At 37.4% G+C, this 26,620-nt stretch overlaps 1 protein-coding gene and 1 long non-coding RNA gene across 3 annotated transcripts in view; one reads left to right on the top strand and one right to left on the bottom strand.

The window, feature by feature from the left end:
- LOC149874368 (uncharacterized) overlaps positions 1-15,945 on the bottom strand; it is a 131,475-nt gene extending 115,530 nt beyond the window's left edge. The window contains exon 1 of the long non-coding RNA XR_016443894.1: positions 15,830-15,945. This is a non-coding gene — a long non-coding RNA (uncharacterized LOC149874368). The remainder of the gene's footprint in view (positions 1-15,829) is intronic.
- Positions 1-26,620, top strand: part of HLCS (holocarboxylase synthetase) — a 195,795-nt gene that overhangs the window by 124,056 nt on the left and 45,119 nt on the right. The gene's annotated exons all lie outside the window — the stretch shown is intronic.

Genomic DNA, 26,620 nt, shown 5'->3' with positions numbered 1-26,620 from the left:
TAAATTTTTAAAACAGTGAGAGCAAGGTCTATGCTTTAACTAAAATTGTAGAAGCTCCCGCAGTATTAAGAATACCAGGGATTTTTATTTTGTCCCTCAAAATCAGGATATAATATAAATGCAAATTTTTTTTTTTTTAATATAAAGGATTCATGTAAAATTGCCAAGTCAAGCATTCAAGTTGACAGTTGCTGTTGCATGCTGGTATATTGCATGTTTCCAAAAATTGCATGGGGCTGAAAATTACATTAAATGCAATTTAGTATATAACAGAACAGGATCCTTAAATATATATTTCAGCGCATAAACTAATTCATCTTTTGAATTGCTTTGATTTTTAGTTTTGTTTTGCCAATAGGAGACCTGTTCATTTTGTAAATGTTTGAAATCTCTCCTCAGTTACTTAAAACTTTGCAAAACATTTTGGCTAAGTACAGAGATTGAGAAAGCCCAAGGCAGAATCGATCACCCAATTTCTGTAGGCGGTGTAGCTTAGATCAGTAGTGAACAGAACACACATTTGCCCTTTGGAGGGGCGGGTGTGTGTGTGTGTGCGCAAATCTTAAACTGGGTTCCACAATTTTTAAACCAGTCTGTATGTGCCAAATTTCTGTTCTGTTATGGGTATAGACTGGTTTCCAATCATTTATACTCATAAAAGTGTAATGTCTGTACGTGGCCTTCATGTTCTTGGTCACATCTTTGTCCTAGAATTTTTCTCTGACTGAAGCCACAGCACATATCTTTACAAAGCAAAGACCACCATTGACTTTGGCGTTGTCTTCGCTATGACAAAAGGTGTGTTCCTAATTCAAGTTAAGAGAACTTAAGATGATAATCTTAGGAAAGACAAGGCAATTAGTTTTCATTTGAGTTACCTGGTCATTTACCCATCAATTCATGTAACTTCCCCTCTCCTCTCTCCTCCATTTCCTCCCCCCCCCCCCAAAAAAAAAAAACCAAACCCCCAAACAAACCAAAAACCCATCATTTTGTCTTCATTAGGGTTTTTGCCTTGAGGTAGCTAACTTGAATTATGAACACACCTCTTTTTACAAATTCAGAATAAAGAAAGGAACTATGAAAAGTCCCATTTTCATTATAAGCCTTGTGTGTCAGCAGCCTTGTTCTTTCATACGATGGATTGTACATTCATTGCTGTTTGGAGGGGGTGTGTCTCATTCTGATATCACCTTATGCTGCAGCGGCTGTAAAACTCTCTTTTAAAACATGAAAAAATTCCTTGTATTATCCTGTGCAGCTTTAATAGCCTGATTGTCTCGAGATGCATAGCACCCTCTGCTCCTATTGAGTCTGCTCAGGTCTGGGGCTGCTTGATACCTCTTAGAGGTATACTTTACAGGGTTAGAAATAGCCAAAGAAATTAAGATGTAAATTTGGTTTTAGCCAGAGGGAGAGGGAGATTCCTAACATCTTCCAAAATCATGCATTTTAGTGGTGGAAATTCTTGTTACAGTGTTTTAAAGTTTGTCAGTCAACTGGCTAGTCATTGATTTCTACATTTGAAAATAAAACTCGGGCAAGCAGTTTGTCTTCTGTTTTGTTCTATGGTTTATATTGTCACCTGGAAAAATGTACGTATCATGTATCTTGGTGTCTGGTTAAATTTCTGTAAACCAAATACTATACAGTTAGGTATCGTTTATGAGGCAGATGGAAACTGAGTGTGGTGGGTACACAGAAGCACCTACTTAAAACTGCATATTCTAGTGATAAACAGCAGACTTTCCCTGAAGTATCTGCTTGTTTTTTAATGACATACTTGTCAACATGCAACCTTAGAATATAGACACCATGGTAACAGTTTTAACACAATCTCTTTAAAAAGCATCATTGTGTGCAGCACAAATAGGAACATCTTGACTCTTGTAGTCTTTTAATCTACTTAGAGAAATGCTTTTCAATCCATCAAAAAGCATTTTCTGGATCTTGTTGAACATCTGTCTCAGTCTCAAAATGACTTGGAATAAACCAAAAAAAAAAAGTTTTTAGCAGATCCTTAAATACCATTCTAGTTGTTGTATTTTCAGTGAGTGAAATAGGGAGAGAGAGATTTCCAGACATTCAACCCACCATTTAACCAGAATCAGTATTTCAATAATGGATTTGAATGGGATTTTTACACAGTGTGTTTAAAATGTACTTGCCAATATTCTAATAAAATGTGTTTTAATTTAAGAGTAGTCTGGCTCCCATTCAGGAAGATGCTCAAATATTTGCCTCATTTTAAGCATGTGATGAAAATCTATGTGCTGAAGTATCTTGCAGAATCCATGCTGATTTAGAGTTGTAACGTCTAACAGCATTTTGCCCAAATTCTGGTCAGTGAAGACACTGTGGTAAATCTATCTCATAATCAAGTGCCTATACACAGTCACTCTTACTATTACTCTCTAATTTATTATACTCTAAGCTGCTTGATGACAGACACCATCTTTCAGTTGCCTGCCCAACGACAATGGCCCAGTGATTCCTACTGGAACCCCACATTGTACCATATTAGCAATCTTCACACTTCTACTTTTTACAAGAATCTTGAAATCTCATAGACTGTCGTTCAGATTTAGCATTAGAAGCTGTTTTGCTATTGAAAACATGATCTCATTACAGTCAGATTTTTACAATGAAGTGTTGGATTGCTAGTCACAATCAATGTTACTTGATATTCGGGGAGGAGGGAAGGTGGTGAGAAGGAGTGACCATCAAGTTCATGGATTTAGTAGTGCTACTCCTGACATGTATTTATCTAAATTGGTCCCAACAAGTCAGAGCAATTAATGATACAGATGAGTAGCAAATTCAGAAGGGACTGTACAGCAGCTGTAGCAGTTACATGGGTGCACATGATACTGTAGGGATACAAGTGAGCCAAATGTCCCAACATTGACCTAGATGAAGCAGGGTTAAAGATGGAGTGTGTTTGCTACCCTTGTATAGCTCCAGGTTCATGCCCACACAACAGTTACAGTGTAACAGCTGCTGTGGGGTCCTGAGCAGTAGCAGCTGCCCCTCCTCTTTTGAGACTGGTATGAAGGAAACATTTGTCCATACCCTAATTCAAACAGCTTTGTGAGGATAACATTAGTGCTGTCTTCACAAGCTGGTCACCTAAGACCTTTAAAATGCATACGATAGCATACTTAGATTAATTTTCCATTTAACTAAATATTTAAATATAATGGTGATGAGTGTGACATAAATGGTTGGAACATTGTATGTCTCAGTCTGTACAGTCTAAAAAGTTATGATCTAGGACCTTGTTGTCTGGTGATTTCCAATGCATTTTTGTAGGACCTATTCCAACTTCTGAACTTTTGGACAATGACCGTTTGTAATTAGCCTTCTTAGGAACTATACAAGTACCTCCGTAATGCTCTGGATATCTAAGCAGTTCAAATGTGGTGTGCCAGCTGGACTACCACCTATTTCTTGTACTAGGTAACAATGACAGTAGTTACTCTGACTGACTTTCTAAACATGACTTTCTCTAATCATGGGAGTGGCCCTGTTTTCTTTGAAGTAATGAATTTGCTTCCCATTTGCTTAGTCCTGATATTAGAGCTCTAATTGGGGAAAAGTTTTATCGATTGTCCTGGTAAAGTTACATATTTGATTTGGTCCTTTCATTCTGAACTTGTGCCCAGCAAATGGGATGCAGCATATGCCACCTTTTACTCTACATTTTCTGTTTGATTGTCTGGCTTTTGAGGGCTTCCTGTTTGCGGCATGAAGTCATTTCTTAACTCTGAAGTGAGGCAAGTTTTCTAGTGTTGAATCTCACTGTAAAGCAGATTTTGAAAACTTAGTTTGTCAGAGAGAGATTCACAGTTCTTGTGATGCTTGCCTGTTTCTCCTAAACTCATTACATTTCTCTGGTTGCAATAATACTGTGTATAATTTTGCAGGCATGCATTATTTTATTTATTCCACTGTATAGTAGCATAGCAGTAACTTCAGTTAAGTCTATTTAACTTTTTCAATGTACATTTTTAAAATAATTTTCTTGTGATGGAGCTGTTTGCAAAACCATTAATATTGCTACCAGGCATTGCACAACTAATAAAAAAAAAAACCTTCATCAGTGATATGTGATCTCTTCTTCTATACCTTGTAATAGTGAGAATCTCTTTACCAAAAGCAGGTCAATAACTTTTACCATTTGTAGATTCTGATGGTCATCTTCTTTCATTGTATGGTTATAGTTTACTCTGTAATAGGCTTATCTTGGTACTTGAATAATAAGTGATATTCTACTATGGAAATCAAAGTGCAGATTTTGCATCCATTCAGAAAGTGGAGTCTTGAAATTTTTTATATACTTTGTCTGTCCATAATTTTTAGTACTGAATTATATTTCTAATGAATAAAAGTTCAAGAAAAGGCTATTTTATTATAATTTCTGGACATAATATTTTAGAAGGAAAATATATGTTTAAGTCCAAAGACAATGTTGGATTTCCTTTACTAGGTACATATATCTATCTGCCTGGGGACAGTGTTATCCAGAACATATGTGTTCTAAAAGACTAGAGTCTACTAGATAATTTTGAAGATTTTTCCATATTACTTTATTCCAGACAGTATTTTCCAGATGTGACCTAGTATAGAAGCTCAACCTGCTGCTGTGTCCCTAAAATCTGAATTTTAGTCCAACTGTATAACTGCATAAATTAACTGATTTTCTTGTAGATACTGAAATACTTTGACATATGTATGGTATATTTTTTATGATATGAAAAACTAAAATAAAACTAAAATATTTCCTATGAGTCTGCTTGTTTGTGGCATTGTACACCTCTGGTGTCAAATCAATCAAAGAGCAGGTGTGTGATAATCCTTTCATTTTGCTAAAAGGAATGATACAAAATACTCTTTGCCCTAGCCCATATTAAAAAAAACCAACAAATTTTGAAAGAGAAATTTTGTGTCAGAAAAAATATAGCCCTCCCTTCCTCCCCCATCTCAGAAGTGCGAGGTTTTAGAATGTCTAAATACTTATTCTGGTAGTGAATCTTGCATTTTGAAATTTTAAAGGTTATTTGAGGAAAATGGATATATCTACTTCCTTTAAATTACAAAGCTTTTGTTCATGCAAGAATTTCTCCCAGTTGATATACGTATGTATATTCCCTTAACTTGTTCATTAGTTGATGGACTTCTAGAGAAAGAAGGAAGCAAACAAAAAAATCTCTGATTTTTAATTAAAACTATTGTAGAATCATGTGAACATGTTCTGAAACCAACTTTCTATTTGGCTGTTTAAATGTATAGTCATGTGTATCTACTAGATGAAACTTCCTGGGCAATATTCAAGTATTTAACTAACCTTTCAGTTCCCCTTTTTTGGATAGCTAAATGGATCTAAATACTTTGTTACAAAAAAAATGTTTTAGAATTTTTTTTCATCTTGGAACTAGTCAGTTTCATCCTTCAGAAGTGATGGAAAACATTAATTATGTTGCATTATTTTTTAAAGTACCTTCAAGATGGGGGGGGAAGGGAGAGAGAGAGAGTGTATGTGTGTGAGAGAGAGAGAGACTCAAATTGTCATATAAAAAAGCAGACCTAACTGAAATTGAGTAATATAGAGGACATTATGGGTGTCTGTGGCACAGACCCATTCATCTGTTGTATATTAAGGATTCACAGTGTTTCATGTATCTTTGGTTTCACTTGCACTTAGACATTGGCAAACCAGTATAATAAATAGCTGAGTATACAATAGCTAAATCAAGTGTGATTTCAGACTCTCATAAAATTATTCTTGCCAGAGTCTGGCCTAGGGAACTGAATTCCTTCCTCTTCTGAATCTAGAAGTATCCAGTTGATAGCCTTACCAGAGTCTTTGCTCCATTGGCATGAGTGACTGGTGCCTCCTGGGTCTGGGGGGACACCAGCAGCCAATCACTGACTGGGGTGGTATGGGGGGAGGTCCACTAGTGGCTGATTGCTGACGGAATGTGTGTGTGGGGGGGTGTCCCTCAGCGGCTGATCACCAACCCCAGAAGTGCTGGCAGCAAAACTGGAAATGCTGCCGGCGCTTCTCTCGGTGCTTCCACTCCCTGACCGGCAAGGGCCAATCTCGGGGGAGATTTTTCCTCCATGCCCCCTATGTGTCATCTATAGCCATTGGGCTAGCAAAATTTATATAAATATAATTTATATAAAAATAATTTATATATTATATAAATATAATTTATTCCAAATTATATACTAAAAAGTGGTATCATACAACAAACGAGTCCTTAAAAGTGGCATAAAGTTTGTCTCTCAGTGACTCCATATCAAATTTTCTCAGCTTAAAAGCCAAATGATAACTTTTCTAACTGCCAGCCCTGAAATTTACTATGGCTGTGCGAAGCTTCAGTCCTTGATTTGATTTGGTGGAAATTTGGCTTTATTTGGTGTCTGAATCTCTGAATCCGAATCGAATCGGAGGACCCTTTAAGCTCTCCAAATCAAATAGGAACCCTCCAAATCTATTCAGAGACATTCCAGAAGATTTGGAGATTCTGTCATAGAGACAGCTTTAAATGTTTTTTCTACATACCTCTAGGTAGCAGGAGACTTGTGAATGCTGCAATGCTGAGGCACATAGAGTGTCCCACAGAAGCATAGGAGGCTCCCCAGGGTGCTCGGCAGCAGACTCGTAAGTGAACCAGAAGCACTTCCAGGTCTGCTGGGCAGCATGTGGGGGGCCCCATGCACCCCAGCATCACAGTAATCATGAGCCACATCTGCTACTTCAAAGTATGTAGAAAAAACATTTAGAGCTGTCTCTATGTCCGAATCACTGATTTTCTGAATCAGCATTGAATCTTTAGACTTGAATCACTGTCCATGATTCAGGCCGAATCCAAATTGAATAGGCCTGCTTCATACCCTAAAATTCTTGAATTTGAAACTCAGGCTGTGTTCCTTTGGGCTTATAGGTCGCTACTAGGAATAAAGGTTTTGTAGATTTTGGAGAGTTTAGTTATCAATGCTGCTTGATATGCGAGTCAAGAAATAACAAGTTCTTTCTACTTTAAGAGTAATACTTTTGGTCAGAAATGTAAGCATATTGAGCATAATATATGTATAGTGAGCAGTATCATTGAATGAAACTAGGCCACTTTTACACACATTCTTTTGACCACAACTATCTTTTAAATCACTCTAGAGCCAGTTCTTTCATCCTTTGACCTAGTATGACAGTGTACCTTTGATGCCTGTCACTTCAAGGGCTTTAAGTGGCAGCAGGGCAGCCAGCAGACTCAGGCCAGCGCTGAGGAGGCAGTCACATGACCTGGTGAGGGCCATGTTATTGGACGAGAGAGTGAGCAGACTCCATTTTAACTCAGGTACTTGGGGCTGAGCCAGCAGAACAACAACCAGCTGAGCGGCTGCTCAGGAACACCTTGGAAGTAAGGGGATGGCAGGAGGCTTCTGGTCCTGGGTATGACTTAAAACTACACCCTGCTGGGAAAGGATGGCCTGGTGGGACTGCCTGTGTTGGGGCAGCTCCCCAGAAATGCCAGGCCAATTGCTTCCCCAGTGAAATGCAGGTAGGGGTGCCTTATAACCCTAGGCCCCACTACTCAGTTGTTGAAGGAGAGGCACCTGAGTCCCTCGGGGTATAAGACCTCAAGCCCCAGGAAAAGGGCATAGAGTTAGTCCCAGTAAGGGGTAGTGAGTTGCCCCGGGGAGGGTTGCAGAAAGAGCCTAGTGCCCAATGAGGGGCTAGTCTTGCCCTATTGCTAAATGCAAGGACTGTCACCCATAGAGTAGGCTGCAGGAGGCACCCGAAGGGCTGAAGGGGGATTGCCTGGAGTGGAAGTAGGCAAGCCTGATGGCCCAAAGGGGCCACTCAAGAGTTGGGAGTGGACCGATGAGGGGTGGTATGAACAAGGCCCAGTGAGAGGGGGTGGTATGAATGAGGCCCTGTGACAGTGGATGGAGTGTTTATGTAGTGTGTGCCAGGCCCAGCAAGGGGCAGGGTTTGGCTCGGCTTCTGGCCAAAGCAACTAATAATTTGGATGCCATCTGTGAGGCATGGGACATGGTAAGGGGAGGTTGGAACCATGTGTAGACTGTATGGCATCAGGGCATTAAATGAGCAGCCTCCTGCTTATTTCATCTTGTATTATTAAAAGCAAGTCATGGCAGGTGAGACAGGGCAGACTGCCCTGGACAGAGGGGTGTGCCAGAACTGTGACTGGCCACGTGATGTTCTCCCATCAAACCTAGTGCCCCAATTTTGCAAAGGATAATGCATATTTTTATGTAACAGTATCTAGGAAACCCCAAAATAGTTTAGTTTTGCAAAACAAAAAGGTATGGGCACTTACTTTGTGGTTTGACCCAATCCACCTTACTTTCAGAGACAGTAGCACTATCCAAGTTTTGTTGTTTTTGGCACTCTCCAAGACTGTTTCTTAAAGCAGGGCTGTCCAACTTATGACTTCTTTTTCTAACCCCCCCCCTCAGAATGGGTAGTTAGGAGCCCCCCTCCATTTTCCATGTGGGCAGTGCAACACCCCCCCAACACACACACACATACACACACACACCCATTAGCTCTTCAAGGTATTAGCACACTTCTAGGTGTGGGTGGAAGAAGGGGGAACCCAGGGACCGAGGCATAGCAGCAGGAGGAACACTGGGTGGAGCCAAGAGCACGTGGGCTAGTTGTTAACTTCTCATGGGCAGCTGGTTGGAAAGCCCTGTCTTGAAGAATAGCTTGGTCTTTTTGGAGCATCCTGTTTCCCATGCTTTTCGTATAAAATCTGTTCAATGTTGCCTCATAATATGTAATGAGTCTCCTTTATATACATTTTCTCATGTTTCAGTATCTTTCTCTTTTACCCTCTGTCTCGACTGATATAGGATCAGGATCCACACAGGATTTTCTAATATACAATTCTTTGTAGCTCTGCTAATAATACTGACTTTGCTACATAATTTATTTCAGAGATACTTAAACCATTCTAGTGATTCCTCGTTGCATTGCCTATTGATAAACTCCTTGGTCAAGATCTAATTTCAATTCAGTACTAAGTGATAGGGTATTTTTGCTGAACAAATAGTTGATAACATTATTACCCCATATATTTAGAATGTAAATTCTGCTACAGTATCTTGATTGTTTACTTCTGTTTGTTACGTGAATGACAAAAAACACATACTGAAGTTGTGTTCAGTTGTTGAGTTGCTACAGAGAAAACTGAGGAAGTTCTGTACTTCAGCATTATTTAAAACAGATTGGGCTATCCTGTGTAATGGATTTGCAATTTCTTGGAAACTGTTCTCTTTAAAAAGTCTTGTACTAATGTTAACACCCAATCATACAGGCCTATTTTAACATTTATCTTGAATTCTTAACAATATCTATTATAAAATATAATGTTTGCTGCTGTGTCACAAATGTTGTGTTGGATATTTTCTATCAAACATATTTTAACAAAAGTAGGTTCTTTAAGACCTTGCATTTTTAATGAACCATCTTATTGTCGGCACTCAGAATCTAATAGTGTGCCTTTTGGTGACGTTGTTGAGAATTTTAATGCATTTTAGTTCTCATTCGGCACGGCCTATGTGCTCCTCACGGGAGGGTCTTTAGAAATAGGATTAACTTCTAGAGGAATGCATTAGCCATGCCACAGAAGTAGGCAAAGCTTTAACTAGCCTGATAGATTGCTCCATGCTTCAAATCCCTCTAACTACCCCCTCCCTTTTTTATTGACAGCTTCTCATTGAGCGGCTAGAAGCATTAGTGTATTTAGGAGTTAGATGTTTTGTATGATCTTAGGCTGATCTCATATTCGCTTTCTGAAATTAATTCGACACTGCTTTACATGTTAATCCGCAAAGGATTGATTTTGGGAAGGTCATAGCAGTGCAGCCTCAGAAAATGGAAGAAAAGCTCCACTTAAAACAGCTCATTTCAGTTCCCAGAAATAAGTGTAGATGCCTTTTCATTGTGACACTTAGCCAGCTGTAGGAGACTTGGTCATCTTGCAGAATACATCAAACAGTATTGTTTGATGTGATATCCAAGTTGAACTAATTAAGTTTAGCTTCATTAACCAATTGCATTTTGCAAATTGCACAACTACATTATGAAAGTCTGTTAGTACAACAGAATGTGCTGTCTGTTTTAGGACATAAATGTAATTGATAATTGAATAGTCCTTTAAAAGTAACATGAACAGACTTCTAAATAGGAGACATGAAACTGTTTTTTTTTAAATTTTTTTGCTAGCTTGACTTTTCTCTGTTAGACAAGGAGTTGCATGATTGCTACAATTGAAAATGAATATGCATATTAAAAGGGCTCTATGACATGTTGATGTTTGATCATTAAGGATGAAGATTATTCTTTACCTAAAATGTACAAAAAAGCAGGGGATTTGAATGATATAATGCTCTGGCAAAAGTGGATTAACATTAACTTCTATTTCCATTTGAAGGGAAGCGGGTCTGGTAGTGTTGCTTTGTATTTTACAACACAGTGTTTTCATTAAGTCGTGATGAAAGCATGTGTGTATCTGTATATAACACATGCAGATTTGCAAAATTTAACTAAAATTTCTCAACCCAGGTAAACTGTTGAATTACTGTTTCTTTTGTATATGAATGAATGATTAATAAAAAGGGAAATACTTGCTCTTGTTTGAAATTTTTTTCAGAAATATTTTTGATTTGGTATCTTCATTAATTGTAAGAATAAAATACTTTGCTCCTACAAAAGTTTTTGATCTGCTTTATATGGCAGAAAATTGGTCTTCCCCTAAAAATGGAAGTAGCCTACTATGAACAAAACAGTCAGAAGCTATTAAATCTACAAGACACACATAAGTGTTCAGTGTACACATACGTACACACACAGAGCATCTTCTGCATACATGTTATAATTTTTATAAAATATTATATATGAAATGCTGATGGGAAACTATGACAAGGATAGGTTAATGTAGTCCTTCTGAATGATATATATGCTAGTGCCCATTGCATGCAGTTCCGTCATTGCTGATTCATTATTAACATCATGGTGAACCCACTACACTGAATACATTTCTACTTCCTCTTCACTCCCCCCAGCTGTGCTGCACCTTTCTTTCCCATTTCCAGTGACTCCTGTTTCCTCACAAGCCTTAAATGTCTGACAGGTATCACCAAGCAAGGCTTCGAACAGTTGACTTCTGTTACCCCCTATCTCAGTTTGCTGCATATGATTAGTATGGTCCCACCCACCATGAGACCAGGTTGCCTTGCACCTCATCTGCATATACATTTTTGGAGGATCCCATGACTTGACAAGAATTTGGAATGGATTTGGCTAATTTGGACTGAGGCATGAAATTAAAAAAAATAAAGAGGTTTGTACTTTATATTAGTAAGTACAGAAGTGCTGTTTAAAAGTATGTTTATGGAGTACCTGTGCTAAAACTTGCAGCAGTTCTAGAAAAGGTAAAATGCCTCAATTCAGGATGACTCAAGTCTATGGGTAGCTATAGTAACTTGCCTATATGCACAGGGGGCAGGAAAGGAAATGAGGGGGCAGAGCACAAAGGGGCTACCTGGCCCCCCAGATTTATTTTCCCTGCTGTAGCAGTGGGAGGTGCACAAATTCAAGGCAAACCTCCAATAATAGATTTTGTACCTGGAGAATTTAACTATTTTATACATTTTCCATATATAGAAATTAATTATTGGGGGGGGTCATTTTATATTCAGGGCTGTCTTATATTTGAATGACTGCAGTATTTGTTTGTTTATTTAGATTTATATGTTGTCCTTTCCAGTAAAGTATTCAGGAGGCTTTATAGTAAGAGAACAAAATAACTTATAAAAAAGGGGAATAAACACAAGGCCAAAACAACTTTAAAAAGCAAGTGGAATGTCAAAACAGAAAAGCCTGTAAACAATATTCCAGCCTAACCTTGCTTGCTAAATGCCTGCCCAAATTGGAAGGTCTTGCATCAGAAGATGTTCATTCTTGGTCTCTAACAGGGCTCAAGGGAAAGGAGTTCTGAAATTGAGGAATGACTGGTAATAACAATTTCTCATCTATTTTCTCTAAACAAACTTGGCTCATTGATATATGATATGTGCTGATCTTAGAAATCATGATGTGTTATAAGGGAGAAGGTGGTTCCTAAGGTAGATAGGCCCGAGATCTTTTAGGTTCTTACACATCAAAACAAGCACCTTGAATTTTGCTCGGAAAGCCATTGCAGACTATGGAGTACTGGAATTTAGTGCTCCCAGTGACCCACCTCTGTCAGACTTGCTACTGCATTCTGCACCAGCTGCAGTTTCTAGAGATTCATTCATCAATGGCAGTCCCACATAAAGCACATTGCAGTCATCTAGACTTGAGGGTATGAAGGAATGGATAATACATCTGAATCTGAAAAAGTTGTTTCAGCCTTATCATCAGATGGAGTTGATGAAAGGTACTTCTAGGTGCTGCTGTACATGAAAATCCAGGTGAGGCAGAGGGTTCAGGAGCATCCCAAAGCTATGAATCTGAGTGACAGGGAGAGAATGAACTCCTTCAATGATTTTCCAATCCCCTCACAAGGCAAGTAGTCTGCCCACCATAATCACCTCTGTCTTGTTTAGATTCAGCTCCAGTTAGTTCACCTGTATACAATCCCCAACTGCAGCCAGACCCCAGGAAAAGATTGAGATTGTGGGGCCCTGGTAAGGTGATAGAGATTTGTGACCTTAATATCTTATCTTTTATATCTTAGAATTGTAGACTTGAAAGGGGCCTCAAGCTCAAATGGTCCAAGCCCCTGCAAAGATGCAGATGTCCTAAACTGTCTCAGCCCTATGCCTATTTAACCTCTTCTTGAAAACCTCTAGGGAAGGAGTTTCTGCAGCTTACTTGGGCAACTTGTTCCATTGTTCTATAGCTCTTACAGCTAGGAAGTGTTTTCTGAGATTTGATCCAAAGCTACTTTGATGCAGTTTATATTCGTTACCCCTAGACATAATAAAATCAGTTTACATGACACCTCTTATCAGTAGGGGCAGGTTATGCATGTGTTTTGGCAGCAAATTTCAATTCAGAAGCCTTCCATTTGAATGCAGTCTGTTGAAGCATGGAGAGCGTTTTGTTCCCATACTTCCCACATTATTTGGTAAGAGGAGGTTAATTGAAAACATATGACTGGCATTTTATGTTGGTTACTAAAATTAGTATATATGATATGATAAAAAGAAAATTGGGGGAGGCTCATATTTTTTAGGAGCTAGCATGTCTATTATACGTCTACAGTATGTCTTCACATTTATGAGATGTCCCTTTTTTCTGCTTTAGAAGTTTAGAATTATGGGATTTTTTAAAAATTCCTTGTCCTAATAAGTGAAGGGAAAAAATCAAATTAAGGAAAGAAAATGAAGTGATCTCATATTTTTGCTTTTTCATTTGTTTGTCATCTCACATATTTCTCTGCAGTGGTCTTTATTTTTGCAATGAGATAGGTTAGAAATGTATTTACTGCTCATAGTGTTTGCAGACAGGGAATGAAGAATAACCTGGATATTGGCAAGGCAAATCTGAGTGGTTTTTAAGTATCTTTTAGCATTTATAAGAAGTTGTAGTGGTCAGGAACTGTGAAGTCAGGATTGTGAATCTCCTTGTTAAGAGTCTTGTTTTTCAGAATTTTATGGTTATGGAAATAATACAATGCAAGAACTCTATTTTTGAAATATCTATTTAAATGGACTAAAACGTGTGTATTAAATATGATCTATATACCATATTAATAAATTAATATTTGATTTATTTTATAAGAATGAACAATTCATGACTAACTCTGGAGGCGGCTATTTTATTAAGAGAAAGTAGTAACAATACCACCTGCATTGGAAACTTCACTTGCACTGCTCTGCCATCTTGCTTTAGTCCTATTTCAGACAGAGCAATTTTGAGTGAGAGGGCAATTTAGTTATAATCCCTCTCTGCTCCTCTAGAGAGAGAGAGAGAGATCATGGAGTATTGTGCACAATCTGAATACCTTAGAGTGGTAAAAGATGTAAACAAACTGAATGGCATTCAAAGGACAACAATGGTTAGGTTGAAGAGTCTGAAACATAAGGATGATCACTAGAAGTAAATAGTAGCAATGAATCTAGGCTAGATGCTAATCAAGATGAGTGCATAATAAAAAAAAATATACTGGAAGGGAATGTATGCAGTGTAGAAATATGATTGTCATGGATTTAAGGATAAATGAGGCGTGTTGGAGTAGAATTAAGAGGCATCATTTAAGTTAAATTTAAAGAAAGAACAGTTGGATTGTATAGTTCACTAACTGTAGTGAGAGAAGTCCCAACATTCAGAATTAGACCTGATAAGTATTAGGTAGTTAAATATTGTAGAGACCATTATTCTGTAGCAGAAGGATGAACTAAGTTTATAAATCTCTCATATATATTTTTAAGATTTGTATATGTTATCTTTGCAGTCTGTTATACAAAAGATCTGGAGCTTTATCTGGAACATTAATAAATGAGTGAAATTTGAAAGGAAGAAGAGTGAAAAATAGTTGTCTCCATCAAGTTAGTTTACCTTTTGGATGCATCACTTCATGTACAGTTATCATAAATTTCCTTGGTGGTGCCTACACAATTTCAACAAGTTGAGCATAAATTTCAGGCAAGAATTGATGCTTCACTTTCTGAAGATGATGCAAGACATCGATTTGTTTTGTTACTGTTCAGGTGTTGATGAGTTTTCTGAACTCTACAGTTTGCCCACTTTCCATCTTCCAACTCTAGTGCTAATCCCCTAGTTACTGAATCCTGCTCAGCACTGACTCCTAGATAATTTCTATCCGCAGTATGCAAATTAAGGAACACTCAATTGGTGCTGGATTGGCTGTTTAATAAATTCCCTAATAATAAATTCTTAATTCGTGCCATGTTTCTTTAACCCTCAAATTGCACAAAATGTTCTATTCTCTTATAACTAAGCTAAAGAACTAAAATCAACCCCATCAGATTTATACATCTAAATAAATCTCTTAAACCACAGACAACAATCATAAGCCAAAGAAGCCTCCACATCACCAGTTCTTTCCTATCATTGGCAGGTACTGGTAATAATAAGGAGGCTAATTGTTAAGTAAATGCCTTTCATAATGTAAGACACTGTTTTGCTACTAAACTGAGGTAACCACTTTGTTTCACTTTAGCCACCAATTGTTGCTATACAGTTACAGCATTTGTTTATCACTGACTTTACATGCTTGAACAAATAAGGGGTAAATGAGCCCTATTTAATCTAATTAATCTGTTCCGTGAGCTGCATGATCCATAAAACATTTGATCCTTGCAAACTTTTTACATATCCAATATAAAGGTCAAAATTTGAAATTAAGTACCATTTCATACAGTTTTTTTTATTTAAGAGTATTTAGGAATCCAGTTTCTTCCACTACAGAATACTGTCAAGAAAATATAGTTTGGTCATGGTAGAAGTGGTCCATTTCTGTGAAAGGCTACTTGAAATTATTAATTCAGTCAGTAATAGCAAATGCAGTATAAGCAAACAGGATACACAAAGTATAATTCTCCTGATGACAATGTATATATATATTCACATATTCTCTAAACACAAGTATACTAGTTTGCCAATGGAGCTTATAGCAGGCTAGCACCAAGAAAAAGAAACACAGATAATGTGTAACTTGACTTAGTCTTTTGTAGATGCTCAAGACAAGTTCACACTGAGTTTAGTTTTATTTCTTGGATAAATATTCAGGAACTTAATTTTTTTCTTCCAGAAGAAATGGTTATCTAATGTACTTACCCATCTAGGACACTGTTCATCATCAACAATATAAGTGCATGACAAGTTTCAATGTGAGAATTCATCCTTCAGAATTTCTTCTATCCTGTATGTTTCTTCAGAAAAAAAAAGGTTTCCCTAAAAGCTTAGGAGCTAGTTAAAAAACACATACAGACCTATATCATGACTAAAACTCTTCCAATTGTTTCTCAGGCTGTCCAGCCTGATAGATTTATTACTATTGATGATGGCTGTAATTATTTATGCAACAAATGAAATATATAAAGTAATGTATGATAATTGAACTGTGCCAAGTACAATACAATATGATATTAATGTGGAATGATATGCAGCCTAGTAATTATGTCTGGAATGCTTCATGTAATAAGAGGCATTTTAGAATCCCTTCCTGTAGCTGTGGAACAGTATTTTCAACATCTGACCCTCCAGTTGGGTTCTGAAGTTTCTCCATTATAATTCCAAGCTTAGTATATTGGCTAAAAAAGGAACTATATTTTTAAGCTTTCATGTAACAGATCTAAGTTGTGGAACACAGTCTTTAAGCATAAATGCAGCTGTTTCCCCTTGCAAAAGAGCTGTGCAGGGAGACCAGAATCACAAGCCTCTATCTCAGTGCTGGCGTGGTTTAAAGATATATGAGTGAAGGTGTGTGTTTTCTGAATACGTAACAGAGTGTATAGAAAAAGTAAACCTATGTCCCACTACAGTGTCACTTAATTGTGCATTTCACAGGTGGTTCAAAATGCAATGTGCAGTTCTACTACTGTATCAGCTGAAAAGCTAGATAGTTTCTCCTATGGAGTGAAAATGAAATGGAACAAGGATTATGTCCAGATCTAGTGTCAGTGGAAGGGAGTTACAGTAGATGTAGGTTTCCTTTTGAAAAAGGGCAAGCTGCATAATCTTCCAATGGAAGATTGGAAGTTCAGTCAGGAATAGAATAAAAAGGAAAAGACCCACCTTGCAAACAATCCAGACTCCTGTCTAAGCAAGTTTACTGAGAAATTTCAGTAAAGTCTTCAGCATCATCTTCTCATGCCAATGCCCTTATTCTCTCTCATTTAAGGTTTAGATCAAGATACTGGAGAGAGAGAGCACTTGTTCTACTGGGTGATTTCCTTTTGTACATAAATGAGGCAGAGTACTTCATCCTCACTATTCTTGTCTCTTGAGGATAGATGATGTTATCATTCATCAAATTAATTTGTTCTGCTTCCAAGAATCTGCAGGTATAAACAGAACTGTTCATAAATGGCTTCTGCCTTAGATTTGAATGCAGACAGTCATCATGGGCCTTCTGGATTGTTCATTTTGTCTCCTGGATGAATGTAAACACAATAGTCTCAGAGCAGCAGGTGGTTTAACTTGAAATCAGCTGAACTTGGAGTAATGCTGTATGGAAAAGGAAAGTATGTTGAAGAACATCTCTTCTTCCCACCAATACACAAAAGCATCTGTCTCCAGATTGTTACATTTGTTTGCAACCTCAAAGTCCCTTAGACTCTACTAGATTTGGACAGCCAAACAGCCAAAATGGTCATTCCATCCACATTTGGCCAGAAGATTGCTTATGGATTTATCAGCTGTGTATCTAGCTACAGGGATCCGTGCTATTATAACATCTAGACTTTAGGGATAATATCCCTTACCCTGAGAGAATTTCAACTGGTTTGTGATGCAGCAGCCTCACAGGGGTCATTGCCCAGTATATAACCCCAATCTTTATTTTTACTTGCTCTTCATCAAACGGTTCAAATTCAGTATCTTGATTTTCAGATCCCTGCATGGAATTAGTCCTGGATACAAGAGAGAGAGTGGGCCAGCTACAAGGGCAAGGCTGAAGCTCTGGGCAATGACTAGCTCATGGCTTGTTAGAGAACTTTTTCCAAGAAGCAGAAGGAAAAAAAGTGAAAAAACGAAAAACAGTTCCACTTTCATTTGCTTTTAGTTCAGCCCCACTCTTGGTGAGGGGGGGTGTCTTAAAACCCCACTTTCAAAGTTATTGAGATAAGAGGCAAGTGGCTCCATCTTCTCTATTTTACATGTTTATGGTGATTCTAATTTGCCACTGGGAACTAGAATCCCAAACAGTGCAAGTGCCAGAAACTTCAGATGCATCCCCACATGTTTGCCCCTCAGGCTTATAAAGGGTAAATAGGATTTGGCTCAAAGTAAATTTGGGGCAGAGTAGAAAATTGAACCTAAGTCTTGAGTCCCACTGCACATTTTTTCCTCTCCAATCCATGGTGAGGTAAGGCTTCTGAATTTTCAGGTTTAGCCACATTTTTTCTCAAGAGATTTGTTTAATCTACAGAGCACATAGTCTTGGAAAAAATAAAAATACTGAAGAATCGGTAAATAAAAAAATATACTCAGGAAATTTGACAGTCTTTTGTCACACTGACCAAGTGGATGTGCAGATCAGTTGGTGTGCAGATCAATCCTGAGGTACATGTACTCAGAAAGATCTTTTGATGTTATCTTGTGGTTGTATCCCTTGCATTAAAACAGGTATAAATAAGGCATGTTTTCCTTAAGTAGGTGGTTTGTGAGAATAATTGCTCACTATTTTCAGTAAAAATTCCTGTAACAAACTTTCTTTGTAATTCTCTTAAATTGAGAGCATTTGTCTTGACTATCCCGTTTCACTGAGTTATCTTTCTTGAAATGAGAGCGGCATATATCATGGAAAGGAGTGGGTTTTTTTCAAAGGAGAAAAAAAAAGATTTATAAAATGCATAAATTCTGTTTGGGGGTGGAAATAGTCATTCCTACTCCTGTTATTTGAGTAAATGGTGCACAATTGTTAAATAAACCAGATTCTTAAATATCCTTGTGCCAGTTTTCAATTACATATTACCTTGTATTAGAAGGTTATTGTGATAAAATATAGAAGTAGTTAGGAAAGGACTGTGTGTAATACATTTTTTCGACAGCATGTTGAGAAACTGTTACATTGTTAGGAATTATATGGCACTGTAATTTAAAACGGTGATAACCCTGTGTGTCTTCCAGGGTTGATTATTACTCGCTAAAGTTAAAGAGCTGTCTACGTACCGTACTACAAATCTATGTTACATACTTTTAGACAGCCTTGTGCTGATACAGGTAAGGAATTCAAATTATACAGGAGATAAAATCACTATTGCAGTGGATAAATGCAGTGCATTAATAGAGTATTAGATTGTAACATTGCCATTTTATTACTTGGAGCCATCATCCAACCATTCTTGTTGGAAAATAAATTTGAGCTTTTTAAATAGTGAATTTGATTCATGTCGATGCCATTAAACACAAACTGTCTTGAAGTCTGGATTCCTGTATAGGACAGTTTGCTCTTACAGCATGTTTTAAATTACACTTGGAGAAACCACACCTAGAATGGACGTCATTCCAATCTTTGGGAATCTCAGTGGAGGGGCCACAAGTATGGCAGTTGGTTTTGTTCCTTAACGCAAGACTATTTTTAGGTAAAGTGTTGTGTGTTTATGAAGTACCTCTCTGAAACGGGGGACTTCATTAACTTAGGAAAGCTGCATTTTGATTGGATGAACACATCTGAACGATTTAGGGAGATAGCAGTTAATCAGGCTTGATAATGACTTTGTTATCTCTTTCACTCAGCATTTTCTCTGCTTTTCATCAAACAGCTTTCTGTGTAAAACATTCCTGGCATTTATTGTTTGATTCTTGAAAACCAATAACTATTTTTTCAAGCATTTATAAACAATGTTATTATTTTAGTTTTCCTAATAAAATGCTTGATATAGAAATTTTCACTATTATATCTTGTTATTTTAGTTCTATTCACACTGTTCCCAGCTGCATTATCTACCCCCAGTGTAGAAAATTAAGTCAATGTAAAAGTATACTCTCTTTTTTAAAAAGAGGTCACGAATAGCCTTTCTTCCCTTGGTAGACACCAGCGTCCTGATTACACTTCATTTATATAGTTGGAGGACTCGGGAGGACCAGCTGGGCCCCCTGTCTGCACTCATCAAGAGTTAATTTCTGAAAGAGGTGCTGTTGTCATGAACAAGTGCAGAAGGTACTCTGGTGGTCCTGCCAAACAACAAGAGCTCTTAATTAGCAGCAATGTTCAATCAGGCTGCTTAACCTGCCACAGAGCTGAGGAGGTCATGTTCCTTCCTGCTGCACTACCAGCCTAAAAAGCACCCAAGAACTGATCCCAAATGTTTTTGTTTTGGGTTTTGTTTTTTTTTACTGTGAGTCTGGCTTCTAAATGCAAGTAAGCTAGTGGATGATCCATCACTGACATTTTCATGAGCTTAAGGTGATTCCATTTTTAGGGTGATGTGAGAAAGAAGGGATTTTTTCTTCCTTTATAGAATGTGCAATATTTTCTGAGAAAGCAAATCCATCCCTAATCCATATTAATGAACATGAATGTTGTGGGGGGTTTTAATGGTTGAATTCTGATCTTTTTAGCTTGTCCTAACATCAGGCACTTAGTTTGATATGCTTGCCTACCTGGAAAAAATATATTTTGCAGTGCATTAAGTGTGATATTTTGTTTGTATATTTCATACTATATTAAAACATACAGCTTATAATTTTTCAGTTAATACTGGTGAATTGCATGAGGACAAAGTTCCATGATGCATTGTCTGTCTTTTCAATTTTAGCCACACTTACAGAGCCACAATGGCTCTACAGATTACATGGTGGATTATTTTGAATATTTAATGAATGTCCTAACTTGCAAAGAGATTCTTAGATTAAATGTTATAATAAAGACAATAGCATACTTACACAGAATTTGAACCAGGTATTTTTATATCAGTCCTCTGTTCATACCTTATTAATTATATAGCAACAAGAGTGTATTAGGCATTTTGTGAACGGATATGTAAATAGGGTACCTGCTTATGTATTGATGTATTTCATAGGATCAAACCAAACCATAGGAAGCAAGAAAAATCTGAAATAGTAGGAAAAATTAGCTGTATATTTATTTGCAGTTTTTGCTACATGAAAAGCAGTGACTAAATAATTTTGTTCTGAACTGAATGGGCAGCAGTCTGGTGAGGAGAGTCCTTTGTATTCCTGTTAATATTATGTATTATACATACATGCATGTGCACATTTTGAATAGAAAGTGATGGGGGTTCAAGTTGGTCTTTAACTGTTGGGTTGCACTTGAGTATTTCAAAAGATACATCTTTTATATAGCAGGGGGCTTTTAGTTCCATTTCTTCATTGCATGGAAAATACTGATGAGCAAACTAGCTTCCTTTTATTTAATTGTTACAAACAGACAAGAACAGATCCATAGGTGACTGAAAAGTTATGGATGTGTTAATGAAAAGCACGCTACCAACAAAAGTGTTACATTTTATAAACCTGAAAACAGCCACGCAAAACATGTTTCCTGAATAAAGGGTCCTGAATAGACTGTCTTTTTCCACCCCCTTAATCATGTCAATTAATACCTTCTATTCTATTATTACCTTCAAATCGGTGGAGACATTTGTGACATAGTGGGGGCGCACCTACATGTTCATTAATGCACCTTAGATACTGCACATTTAATTTAGTACTTCCTTAATAAAGTAATAACTAAATGTGCAGTATCTAGAGTTACTGCATAGTAGCACCAGCGCATGATTATTTAGTGACACTTACTGTGTGTTAGCCTACTGCACAGAGTTATTAGGCTATTAGCACAGTTTTTGCCATGAGATGCTACTGTGCAGTGTTATCACTAATGTGCAGTAAGCGTCTTGTGTAGATGCACCCAGTGATGATCAATAGTAATTGATATGAAAAAGCGTTGCAGAATCTGGCCCATAATTAACATGAATGAAGGTGGTAGGGGGCAGAGGAAGCAGGAATAAAACCTGTTTAATTAGTTCAAAATTTTGCATATTATATAGAAATGCAGAAACCTGCTACTCATATTTTCAATCTTCAGGCCAAAATGTGTCCAAAGAGGTATCGGCCACTCCTCTCTCTCAGGCTGGATACAGTCAGACAGCCTGAGGTTAAATCTATTCAGTCTTTGCAGGTTAGTCTAAATTGCCCAAATTAAAATAAAACAGAAGTGAACAGATATTTACCTTTGATTTAGGAAATGCAGCCACATGCCTGAAGTGGCTCAGGCCAGAAGCCAGGGAGTGCTAGAGCATGACTCTCTGGCTGTGTGTTCACTTCCTCTTCCTGCTGCCCCTGAGATCTTTGGGGTTTACAATTTGGAATTACAGGAACAGGACTCTTCAGGGTTGTTTATTTCTTCCTCTTCTTGCTTCCAGGTGCCTCTGGGATTTGTAGTCCACAGTTGTAGCCAACAGTAAATTTGAGTGGGGGAAGGGGTATTTAACACCCCCTTCCTTGGCCCCAGACCTCAGCCAGGATTTGCCTGGGGGGGGCAGTCGTCATCTGTCCGTCCCCAGACTTGGCTGCATCCCCTGCTGGGCTTGCCCCCCCTGTCAGCCAGCCCTCACTCCTCCAGCTAGGGAACAGAGGGGTGGAGCCAGCCCCGCTCTCTGGAGCAGACACCACAGTACAGCCCAGGGTGGAAAGCATGCTGGATGCTGGGAGACTGTGATATAACTTGAACAAGGAAGGGGCTGGGACAGACGTTTCATAAACCAGTTTGACCCTAAGTCTGATACTACATTCAACCAGGTTTATCTTAAACGAGTTTAAGTCATTTTGAAACTGGTTTGTATGCACTTAGCTTCTGTTCTGTTACCGGTTTAAAACAATTTCTGATTACTTAAACTGGTTTATGTGTAACTTCTGTCCCTAGCTTGAATGACTACACGGAGGGAATTTGCAAAACCTTTTTTTGCTGTAATATGGGATTACTACCTAGAAAAGATAGAGAACTACCAACCTACTGGGAACTAGCTAGTTAGATGTTTAATGTTAATATAAAAAACAGTTTTAACACTGTGCCTAATGTTTAGTCCAAAGATGTTCTTTTTTATGCATTTCATTAAACTAATTGTTTGGATGATAGATCATTGCTGAAATGATCCATTCAAACAGGAAAATTATTTGAATTGCTTAAAAAACCTATTTTTATTAAACATGCAGATACAAAATTTTTTTATGAAAAATTTAACCCAAATAAGATTTGAAGTATCTAGTAAGATACAGTGGATCTGCTAAAATATATATTTTTCTTTTAACTACCATTGGAATTTAAGGGAGTTAATACTGAGGGAACTATGTTACTCTGTAAATGTAATAAAAATAAATTGAAACAAACACACATGAAATAAGAATTCTAAGTTTTAAACTAATTTTTTATTTCACACGTGCACAATGGGTCTAGTTTTACCAAGTTTACTGAATGGTACCTTATGTAGCAGCTAGTCCCATTGATTTCAAAAGTACATCTGTGCAAGTGTAGCAGAATCTTATCACACCATGAAGAAAATCAAGCTTGTGGTGATTCAGTACAGTGTTTGCTATATCAATAGCAACAAAGTCTGATTAAAAAAAAAAAGTCCTGCCTTTGTAGCTAGAATTTTTTTTTGCAACAGGATATAGATCGCAAACACATCTGCTTGCTAGATTATTACAAAAAGTTACCAATATAAAATTTTGATATTTATTCCACGTTAATGTCTTAACAGTATTAACCATTGAGATTGATAGCATGGTAATGTTACGTGCAAAAGGGAGCGGGATAGCATGGTGCTCCTGGAATATAATATACTATGTATGACAGATGCCCCTCTATGCTTTTTTACTTTTTCTATAAATAAATTGAATTAAAAGTACTTCTCAATATTATTTGAATACAAAATACTGAAGATATCCCAGTCCAAATCTTAATGGTATCAAATACTAGTGTATTCTAAAGAAGTTAAATTTAAAATGAAAATGAACAACAGCCTAAGGGAAGAAAGCATCGTTCCTACGGGACTCTGAGGTATCTATTTTGATGGGAAAGACTGAGCCAAAAGAGATTGCATACACTCCATATCTGTTTTGCAACAGGCTGCTGCTCTGTATCAGATTTTGTATATTTTATGTTAATTTTTTCACTGCTGTGATGATTATGATACTTTTTAGACCAAATGATATTTGCATGCTGTCACGTGCATTGTTTAAAAACCATTAAGGAACTTAAAAATAAAAAATATGCATTTATTTACGTATGATTCCTCGTATTGAAAAATAAATGTATTCTTTTTATAATTCTCATGATTGGAATTTATTATTATAAACTGCAAATTATTTAGTGCTTGCATTTAGTCCCATTACTGTTGTAAGTATATTCTGAAAAGAAAAAAAGATCTGTGTATCTACAGTGACTAATAAACAGCCACCTAGTTGTTATACAGGAATAGCTATTAAGACTGTTCTTTTGACACATCCACTGTGTGTATTGTGGAAAGTGACCATACTCTTTTCATAGAGCAAAAATACTTTGGAAGTCTTTGTGACACTGTGCAAATGAAAAGGTCGTGCACTAATCCTTTTGTACATATGTTTATTGCAGCTACCACTTTGTTTGGATGGTTTTGTACAGCTCTGAGAGAATTCAATGTGTCTGTTAAATAAGGATTTTTGAAGAGAATGTTTACTATCTTTCTTAGAAATTTGAATGCCAGGATCTTGGATGAGTTAAGCCTATCAGCTTTGTATCTGCAGTCTGCCAGACATTGTCTTCAGAGTCTTCTTGTTTGTGGCAGGGAGGTTTTGAGTTTGGGCCTTTTTTGGTAAGGATCATCTTATGTAACAATTTTTATGTTCAGTACATTATGCAAAATAAGGACACTAGCAGTTTAGGAAATAAAGAATTGCTATTTTGATTGTTGCTGGCAAATATTTAATATCCTTGAACCAAAACCTAATGCATCTTTTCATTTTGTAGTAGTTCAGCATTTCTTGAGTAAATATGTGTGTTTCTTACTTTAAAAAGCAAAGGAATAGAATAGAGAAGGAGAAATATGCTGTAGAAGTAGAAGTTCAATCAGTGCAAATAAGTGTGGTCCTCAGCCATACACATAAGACGTAGTTTTAATATTTCTAAAAATATCATCGGTGAACTACTAAAATTATTTTCCAAGGCACTTGCTCAGAAGTAGAAAATTGCACATATATCTTGTAAATTTTTTCTTGTCTGAATTCTGTGTAAAATAATTATGCAGGGTATTATAATGGCCAAAATCCATGTAGTTTCCCATGTCAATGTAAATCTGTTTATCGCTAAATCCTACTCTTTGCCCTAGCTGGTATCTGCATAAGTCTCAAGATAACACAAACAATGTTTGTTAATCTGTGCTTGTAGCTCTTTTAGTGTATAAAAGATGCTCAAAATTGTCATAATTTTATTAAAACTGAGATTGCAAATACCTAATATCTCTCTAATCTTCAGAAGCCAATAGAAAATTTGCCATCAATAAAAATGACTTTTCAAAGACTGCTATTAACAAGATGGAGAAATATTGTTCCCTCATCAGCAGAGGGTAGAATATATGAACAATGGTTTAAACTGTAACCAAATATATTTAAATAAAATCTCAGAAAAAAACTTCCTTGTTCTAAGAGTCATAGAACAGTGGAACACAGTGCATAGGTAAGTTACTTGAATATTGTTGCTTGGAGGTTTCAAAACAAGGTTGGATGGTGTAGGAATAGCACACCCTGAATCTTTGCAGGTGTTGCAACCAAATGAGCAGTAGGTCTCTTTCAGTTGTATGATTTGAACTTCATACCAGAAAATGGGGAGAAAATAATACAATTGTCCTTAATTGCTCTTAATTTTGGTGAGCATTGCCTAATTTAAGGAAATAAAAAATAGTGATGGGACAGACAATTTTCAAAGTACATCTTTCCAGTATTAAAACATGATATCTTGGGGCACAGACAGAAGTGCAGCTTCCTGCTGTAACTGAGAAGGCTTTGCAGGAAGCGTTCTGAGTTGCAAGGATCTCTTGGAACAGACAGAAGTTCACTGTTGTTTGTTTTGTTGGGTTTTTTTGCAGGGGGGTTGGGGGAGGAAGAAATCTAGCTGCTGGTTGCCAGCCTGCAGCTGGTTTCCCCTAGCAGCAGCCCCTCTCTCCCAGCCTGTCTCTGTTTCAGAGCAGGAGGGGGGAAAGGGAAGAGAAGGAGCTCATTCTAGGGGCTCCCCAGCCATTGCTGAAGAGTGGGGTGGGTGAAGGGGGGGAGCTCCAATACACCCACCATGCTGTCCAGTGGGGGTGAAAAAAATCCTAAACTGAACACTTTCTACTCCCTCCCATTCTGAAAACAGCTCCAGGCTGGGGGGCAGGCAGAAGTTACAGAAGATGCTCCATTTTGAAACAGCTTCATCTGATCCCTCATGCTATGAAGGTTCAGATTTTGCCTGATCAGCCATTTTTGGAGCAGTCTGCAGCTGTGCACTTGTGTTTGGTCACAGCTATAGGCTGCTTTCTATGGCCAGATGGGGCAGAAATTGTCCCTTCTGTCTACGCCTTTGAATTGTCCAATTAGATATAACATTGAGATTCTAACAGCTTTGGCATTAAAGCTCCACCAGAACACATCATAACAGTAAGAGGTGATGTTCCTTGTCCGTATTTCTGGCTGCCAGCTTTTGTTGTTTTTCCCCTATCTGTCTGAATATCAACTCCTCATACTTAAAGTGTAAGCTGAGACAGATACTATATTTGTTGCTGTTCTGTACAACAACCAGCATACTGGAGTCCTGCTCTATGATTAGTGCTTCTAGATAATACTATGATGATGAGCAGTTTCCTGTTCGTAGTTCAGGTAATTACATTCTGAACACACAGATTCCCATTTAGACTTTACATTGGAAAAAAA

The sequence above is a fragment of the Crocodylus siamensis genome, chromosome 1 (genome assembly GCF_052110815.1).
Source record: "Crocodylus siamensis isolate JL-2025a chromosome 1, ASM5211081v1, whole genome shotgun sequence".
Lineage (NCBI taxonomy): Eukaryota > Metazoa > Chordata > Crocodylia > Crocodylidae > Crocodylus > Crocodylus siamensis.
Note: the sequence above shows the minus strand (reverse complement) of the source record. Positions and strands in the feature narration are given on the sequence as shown.